Below are 8,689 nucleotides of genomic sequence, written 5' to 3' on the forward strand. Positions count from 1 at the left end.
TCGGCACTGGTTTCCAGCGAGATGATGCGTTGACCATGCTCTATCACAGTGGTCTGTATTTTTTCCAGTCTTGACTCCAGGGCAGCGAAAGAGCTCTTAAGAGACGGCGCTATGCTAGCTATGTGTTTTTCCAGCAGGCCTTCGATGCTAGTTAAGCATGTGTTAGCGCAGGCACTCGGGGCTTCATTTTCGTTTTTCTTTGACTGTTTCGTTGTTTTTGACATTTTTCTGGCACCACGATATTATACTGAGTCTATGAGGCGTCCGTTCTTGCTTGGGTTATTGAGGGTATTAAAAAAAAGTTCAGTTACGGGAGACAGAGACTACGCCGCTCTCACATGCTCACCAAACCGGAAGTCTCACTGACTTGATTCTGATCTAGTCTAATTTGACTATCTCTCCCATCACTTCTGTGATCTATGATCACTTTTTTTGTCAAATTTGAAGCAACACTACTCTGTCCTTCCACCATTAGTTCTAATGTATTTACCATGCCACACATTGGTCTAGCAATTTTAGTTGCTCTTGGTGAGCGATTACCAGTAGTCCTGGCTCCTTTCACCATAGCAACTGAATCTGTTTAAAATTGTACCAGTTAATTAAACAAAGCTCTATCTAGTCTCTTTGACTTGCTTGGACTTGAGTTGACTGTTCAGTGAGGCTCAAGAAGTAGCAGTATTAGTTTGGACAAATAATGCAACAAAACTCTGAGAGAATCAAAGCCACATCAGAGACAACACAATTTTCTATAACATTGGGCAAGTCAGCCTGTCCACCTAGGCCTGTATTAATTTACATTTACATTTAGTCATTTGACTTTTATCCAAAGCGACTTATAAGTTAAGGACATCAGTAAGCTTCAATGCAGTAGGAGACCTTGGTGGAAATATTAAGTGCTACATCTATTTGATAAGTGCAAGGAGATTGTATAAGGAAGTGCATTAAAAGGGCATAGTAAGTGCTAGTTAAACATGTTAAGTTTTTAGGAAAGGAGGTGCTCTCAGAAGAGATGAGTTTAAGAGATTTTTGAAGCTAGAGAGGGACACCCCTGCTCTGATAGAATGTGGTAACTTGCTCCACGATCATGGAACCACAGATGAGAATAGTCTGTACTGAGACTGCTTTGTGTGCAGTGGTGGAATGCCAGATGACATTCCCTGGAGAGAGAGAGAGAGAGAGAGAGAGAGAGAGAGAGAGAGAGAGAGAGAGAGAGAGAGAGAGGAGCATAGGGCTGTATGATTGCGTTCAAGTAGATGGGTGCAGACCCAGAAGTCATTCTGAAGGCAAGCATTAGTGACTTGAATTTGATTCGGGCAGCCATGGGTAGCCGTTGTAGGTCAATGAGTAGTGGAGTAACATACCCTTATTGTGACAAATAACATATTTTCAAAATTGGACCCATAATGCAGAAACAGGCAGAGGTGCGTGAGGTGAAGTAACAGAGCTTATTGCAGACAGTTTGTTTAAGTGAGAATATTACTGATGTGAGTTCACAATCTACACTGATAAGGTAAAATCCACACAGATCTGGTAAGGGTGATGGTTGGTGGAGTCCAGAGGTCAGGTGGATGTCCAGGTGGTAAATCTGCAGGGCAAGACAAGAATGGGGAGATCGCGGTGAGTATCCGGGAGACAAGATGAGATGAGAGCAGTGAAGTCCAGGTGAGTGGAGACTGAATACTTGAGATGGCATGTTGAAGCAAAGCATGCAGGCAGACCAGGAAATAGGTAAGGTGAATGGAGATTAACCCGAGGAAGTCACAGAACAAAATTCAAACAGTTAAAAAGAACAAGCAGGAAATAAATTACACTAATTATCACTAGTAAACCTCTTCAGAGGGGCCAAGCTGAGTTACCCCCAACGAAGCTGAAGCAACAATCTGGCGAGGAACGGTGAGTAGCTCCAGGGTTATACTATAAACAGAGAGGCTTGATTGGAAATGACTGGCAGGTGAGTAGAAATGGCAAGCGTATGGCATGAAGCAATCAGATTGGAGTCAGCTGGTTGCCAGGAAACCGGGTGTGCCACAACATTTTCTGTCACATATACACACACAACCCAAACAAGGGAGGGGAAAACAAAAGGAGGGGGAAGAAAACTGGAGGCACGGTCTCAACTGTGACAGAACAGTGACGGCCCCAACACTGGTGTTGGAGGTTTCCACCTACACTACAAACTGCTGGGAGGGGTCAGGATGGATGAGCACCTGGGCTTTAATTTACATTTTATTTTCCAGGAGTCTCTGAATCAGTTGCCAAATATGAATGACATTCTCCACCAAGGTGCAGGAGAAAATCAGGATGTGTCCAAATAGATGAATACAGACCGGTTGATATAGTCACTGAGCAAGTCATTCACCAGGTTCTGGAAAAGCTGCTAGGGCATTGGTAAAGCCAAAACGCATCACAAGGTTTTAAAAGTGGCCCAAAGCTGTATTAAAGGCAGTTTTCCATTCATCCCCCTCTCGGATGCAAACCAGGTGATAGGCGTTGAGGAGATCCATCTTTGAAAAGAACTGGGCCTCCTGGAGTGGCTCAAAAACAGACTTAATTAATGGCTGAGTGCACTTGTTTTTGATGTTGATGTTTAACCTCCCAAAGTCTGTGCAGGGCCTGAGTGTCTTGTCCTTCTTGGCAATGAAGGAAAACTCTGCAGTGACAGGAGTGGACAAGGGATGGATTATCCCTGCAGCCAACGATTTCTGGATATCTTTCTCCATAGCCTCATGCTCTGGATGGGAGAGATGTAGAGCCAACTGCTAGGAAGCATAGCACTAGGTAACAAGTTGATAGCACAGTCGTGTGGTCTCTGGGGGCAAAGAGACAGCCTTATCTTTCCTGAATGCAGCAGCTAACTCATGATATTCAACAGGGATCTTGGACAGATCAGGATGGGCAGAACTAGACAGCAAGGAAGCCATACAGCTGGAGGAAGAACTGAGAAAGCAGTGACTGTGAAAAAAGGTGCTCCACTTTCAATCTTGCCATCAGAACCCGTTGATATGTGAATTGTGAGTACTTAACCAGGGGTGGCCCAAAACTAGAGAATGAGGTGAGTTCATCACATAGAACTGAATGGATTCTCTGTGATTACCATACAGAATGAGCTGTATGGGTTCAGTGATGTGTGTTACCTGAATTAGCAGGCTCCCATTCAGAGTCTGGGCTTTATAAGGAGTCTCCAGGGGTCAGATGGCAATCCCAGCTTGGGTCACGAATTCCTGGTCCAAAAAACTTTCATCAGCTCCTGATGGAAGAGGAAAGCAAAACCAAGATGGGTAAGAAAAAGTTCAATGCAGATTGGAGAGGGTTTGGCTTGTGGATGGAAGACGTATTAAGAAGGGACAGAAAATCGACACAGGCAGGGACAGGAATAACCTCATCTGTGTCTCAGTGTTTCAAAATGCAGGACTCCGATCTTGACTCTGCTCTACCAAGAAGACAAAGGCAACACGGAAATTAGGAAGTCTCAACAAGCACCAGCGCAGCCACCAACCTACAAACCTGACTCATACAACGCCACTCCTACCACCCCTGTTGCTCCAAAAATATATCCTGACCTTGCTGCACTAGAAGAACTCCCCTCCAAAGTCACATCTCTGGCATAAACCAGATCTAGACAAATCTACAGGCAAACAAATCAGTCAAAAGAATAAATGCCTAATTCTCTGCTATCACCATTATTGTCTCCTGTCAGAACTGATTCAAAAGGTAATGTGCACGACATAACCACACACACTTATGCTGATGATACTCAGCTTCATGTGCCTATAAAGGCTGACGATTCTTCTCAAATTTGAAACAAGAGGTCTGTTTGTCTGCTGTGAAACACTGGATAAAAGAAACAACACTAAGGCTGGAAAATATAGGATTCTACATTTTCACTGGAGTGTGTCATTTGTCAGAATGGTAAATATGCAGATTACCATAAAAGCGATTTTTAGATATTTTGCTTGATACTGCAAATTTGATGTGATTATTAAAACTTCTTCAATCAGGAAAGAGAAAGGTGAAGATGTCCAGGCAGAGAGCAGCAAGATGCAGCAGTTGGCTGCTCAGTTCTCCTTGCTTATTTCCAAAAGTCAACCCACACCACTGCTTCACATAGTCAAAAACTGTTGTAATTGCGCCACTGTGTAGGCAGTTATTGATGTTTTGAGATATTTCAAGAAAATACAAGTACAAGAAAAAATCTTTCACGTGTGGACGACATTTAATGGCTGAAAGCACACTGCCAACGTCAGCTACAATACTGAAACTTGGTGAAAAGCTTGTGTTACACCTAATACAAAAATTGAAGCAATGGTGCCACCATTTGGTGAGAAAGTAGCTAACAAATATTACCAGATGTTTTGGCTGATATATCTGCAGTCATGAGGTGTAGAAGAAAATACTTTAATTTCTGTGCCATTTTGAATTACTTGTTAGGCATACTTTTGACTCCCTATCCTTCAGCCTTGATCCAGCTTTTACCATACTTGGTACATGTAATGTTTGCATGACCGCAAACACTGTTGATATATTTGATTAGAGATATGTATTGTTTGTACACAATTGCCTCACAAACTTTTGTTTTGTGTGGTTAAATCAATTCAAGCTGTAACTCTCAAATGTGTCAAAACAAGACTTAGGCCACTGAAGTTCAAAAACAGGATATAAAATCTTAGGTGCACAGTTGAGTATTGAGTTACAAACTGAGACTGGTTTCAGAGAAAAATTAATGCGCGCACAGCTTAAAAAAGAATAAAAAATTCTTGTAGGAATGCCAGTCTAGATAAGGTAAAATATCTAGAAATGAGGCTTGGTGAGTGGTTCTAAGAAAATCTAGATGGACAAAAAGCAAAAAGGAACAACCAAGTAAAACAATGGCAGAACAGCAAAAAGGAAGAGTCTTTTTATCAACTGGATATTTTCAGTTGAGTTGTAACTTTTCTCCAATGAGGATTCAGTCATCAAGAAATAAATCACATGTGAAAGCACATCACATAGAAAATGAAGAAGAGGAATGGTGAAAAGAAGAAGAATGATGTACCACAGTGTTTGTGTGTATGTGTGTAAAATAGTACACAGTGAACATTGCAAATTATAGATTTTATAGTTCAATCATTTAACATCATGGAAACATTCATTCAATTGTTTGCTGAGTAATTACTAGATTACTGAATAGTTAAACGACTAGTTCATGTTGTTACACAGAACAAGACTAGGTTTATACCTAGTACATGGCTGGACCACCGAGGTTCAAATCCAGATTTTATAACTGCAACATTGTCTGCTTGGTGTGTCTTATGTTTAGTTATTTCTCTGCGTCCTTTGGTAATAATAATTTTTTATTTGTAATGGAGGCAAGGCTCAGTGTATTGGAAGCACTCCTCTGCTTCCCTGCATTTCCTAAGCAGTCAGAAAAACAGAGCAGCTCAGTAGACTGCCCATAACAAGAAGTGTAGCCCTAAGCCCCTGTTTGGCATCCATACATGGTACAGCAATGGTACAGATTTATACCCAGTTTTATTTGAAAAAATTCTCTAAATCTAGCGATAATGTGCTAAGTTCCAACACTGCAGACTGCAAACACCCCTCTAATAGAACCTGTTTGTGCAAGAAATTCCAACTCAGTGACATGCATTCAGCTGAACAATGGTGAAAATATGATCAGTCAGTCAGTCAGTCAGGGACATTCCAGATTACAGGGCTGGCCCCGCTGTTGCATTCCAGCTAAAAAAGGGTGTTGTGTATACGTATATGTGCAATATAGAAACAGACAGAGAAAGAGAGGAAGAAGGGAAAAATTATTTTCCTTTGAAAAATATTTTCCACTTTGTTGAATTAAAACGTGATTTATTTGGTTTTGTTCTTGTCCAAAGTTCCACTGCTAGTTGACCACAAGTGTGATTATGAAAGTTCATGTCCCGTCAGTATTTGCATTACCAGCACTAAATGTCAGACTCTCCAGGTTGAAAATGGTAGTGCCAGGTCTGGTATATGTTACTTTTGATATTTTTATTATTGGGTGAGAAGTTCATCTGCAAATTCCTGAGCATGTCTAAGGAGTTTAATATAAAAAGGTGAAAAGGTCACTCAGTGGGTCCAGATTCTGGAAAACTTGAATCAAAGCCCACCATTTGTGGTATTTGTGATGAAAATGAGTGGTATCCTCACTGCAATAAACCCACCATAAAAATGCTGCTCTGCTAATTGGATTATATATATATATATAGAGTTTCAAGATTTGCAATCACTGCCCAGTAAAATAAAAACCTGTAGTAATGCACCTAAATAGAAGTAATGAATTCTACCTGAAAGTGGAACTATTGAACAACAATGAGTCAAAGAGGAGCTGTATCCGTATATTGTATCACATTCTATAAATTCTCAAATAGTGGCCAGAGCCTTTATTTAACTCAAATGCAGAAAAACCAGGCCATTATTTGAAACATCATAGAAACTGTCCCTTTTTCTAAATGTATTGTTATAAGTAACATGGCTGTTTTCTGATCTGCTATTTTTTAAACTTATTTATCCAAAGTCAATAGTTATTCATAAACCACTTCTACTTTGCTGCTTTTTAAGCACTCTTAAGCAACTGTCAGTGAAGCATCACTCCTTTCAGAAGGTTCTAAGGGTATAAGCCCTCCTTTTCCTGGGAGGTTTTTAATGTGAAACAACTGCAAGAAGTGATGAGATTTATTGACAGTACCTTAACAGCAAAAGTAAAGTAGTGGAAGTGATTAATGGTTTTCTAAATGAAAAAATCACTTGTGTTAAAGAGAGAAATTCAGAACAGCAGTATGACTTGTACTAATGGAGTTACTGTTGTGGAAATGTATATTAGGCTGAATTTAGCATGTGAGCCAATAACAACCCCAAATTGCTATGTAAGGTTCAGTCCATTTGTGAGCTTGATTATGCACAACTAATTAAAATGTGAAATTTCTCAAGTTCTTTTGAAGTATTCCTGTAATACTTGTTGCAGATATCTATTTATTTAGTCTTATTTGTCCTTATGACTGGAGGAATGTTTGTCTCTATAATGATAAATAAAGTATCTATCTATCTATCTAGATATACACTACCATTCAAAAGTTTGGGGTCACCCAGACAATTTTGTGTTTTCTATGAAAACTCACACTTTTATTTATCAAATGAGTTAGTTAGACAGTTTATAGAAAATATAGTCAAGACATTGACAAGGTTAGAAATAATGATTTTTATTTGAAATAATAATTTTCTCCTTCAAACTTTGCTTTCGTCAAAGAATGCCCCATTTGCAGCAATTACAGCATTGCAGACCTTTGGCATTCTAGCTGTTGAGGTAATCTGGAGAAATTTCACCCCACGCTTCCAGAAGCCCCTCCCACAAGTTGGATTGGCTTGATGGGCACTTCTTGCGTACCATACGGTCAAGCTGCTCCCACAACAGCTCAATGGGGTTGAGATCTGGTGACTGCGCTGGCCACTCCATTACAGAATACCAGTTGCCTGCTTCTTCCCTAAATAGTTCTTGCATAATTTGGAGGTGTGCTTTGGGTCATTGTCCTGAGGAAATTGGCTCCAATCAAGCGCTGTCCACAGGGTATGGCATGGCGTTGCAAAATGGAGTGATAGCCTTCCTTATTCAAAATCCCTTTTACCTTGTACAAATCTCCCACTTTACCAGCACCAAAGCAACCCCAGACCATCACGTTACCTCCACCATGCTTGGCGTCAGGCACTCTTCCAGCATCTTTTCAGTTGTTCTGCGTCTCACAAATGTTCTTCTGTGTGATCCAAACACCTCAAACTTTGATTCGTCTGTCCATAACACTTTTTTCCAATCTTCCTCTGTCCAATGTGTGTGTTCTTTTGCCCATATTAATATTTTCCTTTTATTGGCCAGTCTCAGATATGGCTTGTTCTTTGCCACTCTGCCCTGAAGGCCAGCATCCTGGAGTTGCCTCTTCACTGTAGACGCTGACACTGGCGTTTTGCGGGTACTATTTAATGAAGCTGCAAGTTGAGGACCTGTGAAGCATCTATTTCTTAAACTAGAGACTCTAATGTACTTGTCTTCTTGCTCAGTTGTGCAGCGGGGCCTCCCACTTCTCTTTCTACCCTGGTTAGAGCCTGTTTGTGCTGTTCTCTGAAGGGAGTAGTACACACCGTTGTAGGAAATCTTCAGTTTCTTGGCAATTTCTTGCATGAAATAGCCTTCATTTCTAAGAACAAGAATAGACTGTCGAGTTTCACATGAAAGTTCTCTTTTTCTGGCCATTTTGAGAGTTTAATCGAACCCACAAATGTGATGCTCCAGATTCTCAACTAGCCCAAAGGAAGGTCAGTTTTATAGCTTCTCTAACCAGCAAAACAGTTTTCAGCTGTGCTAACATAATTGCACAAGGGTTTTCAATTGTTTCAATTGTTTAATCTGGAGTTTACCCAAGAAGTAGAATCTACTTAAAAGAAGTAGAATCTACTTCTTTTAAGTAGAATCTACTTCTTTTAATGCCGTGCGATCTACATTTTAAGTAGAATCTACTTCTTTTAATGCTGTGCGATCTACATTTTTTCTACTTCTACTTAAATGAAATAGATTCTATTTATTCAACGTATTGGGCACCCCTGGTTTAGAAGGATCTAATATGAAATACACATTTGCATTGTTACTTTCTGTCATCATAAGTATGTTTATATGTTGTGCCATTAATGTTTT

At 40.3% G+C, this 8,689-nt stretch overlaps 1 long non-coding RNA gene across 1 annotated transcript; it reads left to right on the forward strand.

Moving 5' to 3' along the window:
• The first annotated feature begins 1,214 nt into the window (after positions 1–1,214).
• On the forward strand, positions 1,215–8,295 carry LOC139613629 (uncharacterized). Its single transcript, XR_011686793.1, has 3 exons — positions 1,215–2,778; positions 2,873–3,278; positions 3,395–8,295. It is a non-coding gene; the product is annotated as an uncharacterized lncRNA (long non-coding RNA).
• The last annotated feature ends 394 nt before the right edge of the window (positions 8,296–8,689 follow it).

Source organism: Trachinotus anak, unplaced genomic scaffold (assembly GCF_046630095.1).
Source record: "Trachinotus anak isolate AG129_WGS33_773 ecotype Australia unplaced genomic scaffold, CSIRO_AGI_Tana_v1 ptg000032l, whole genome shotgun sequence".
NCBI lineage: Eukaryota > Metazoa > Chordata > Actinopteri > Carangiformes > Carangidae > Trachinotus > Trachinotus anak.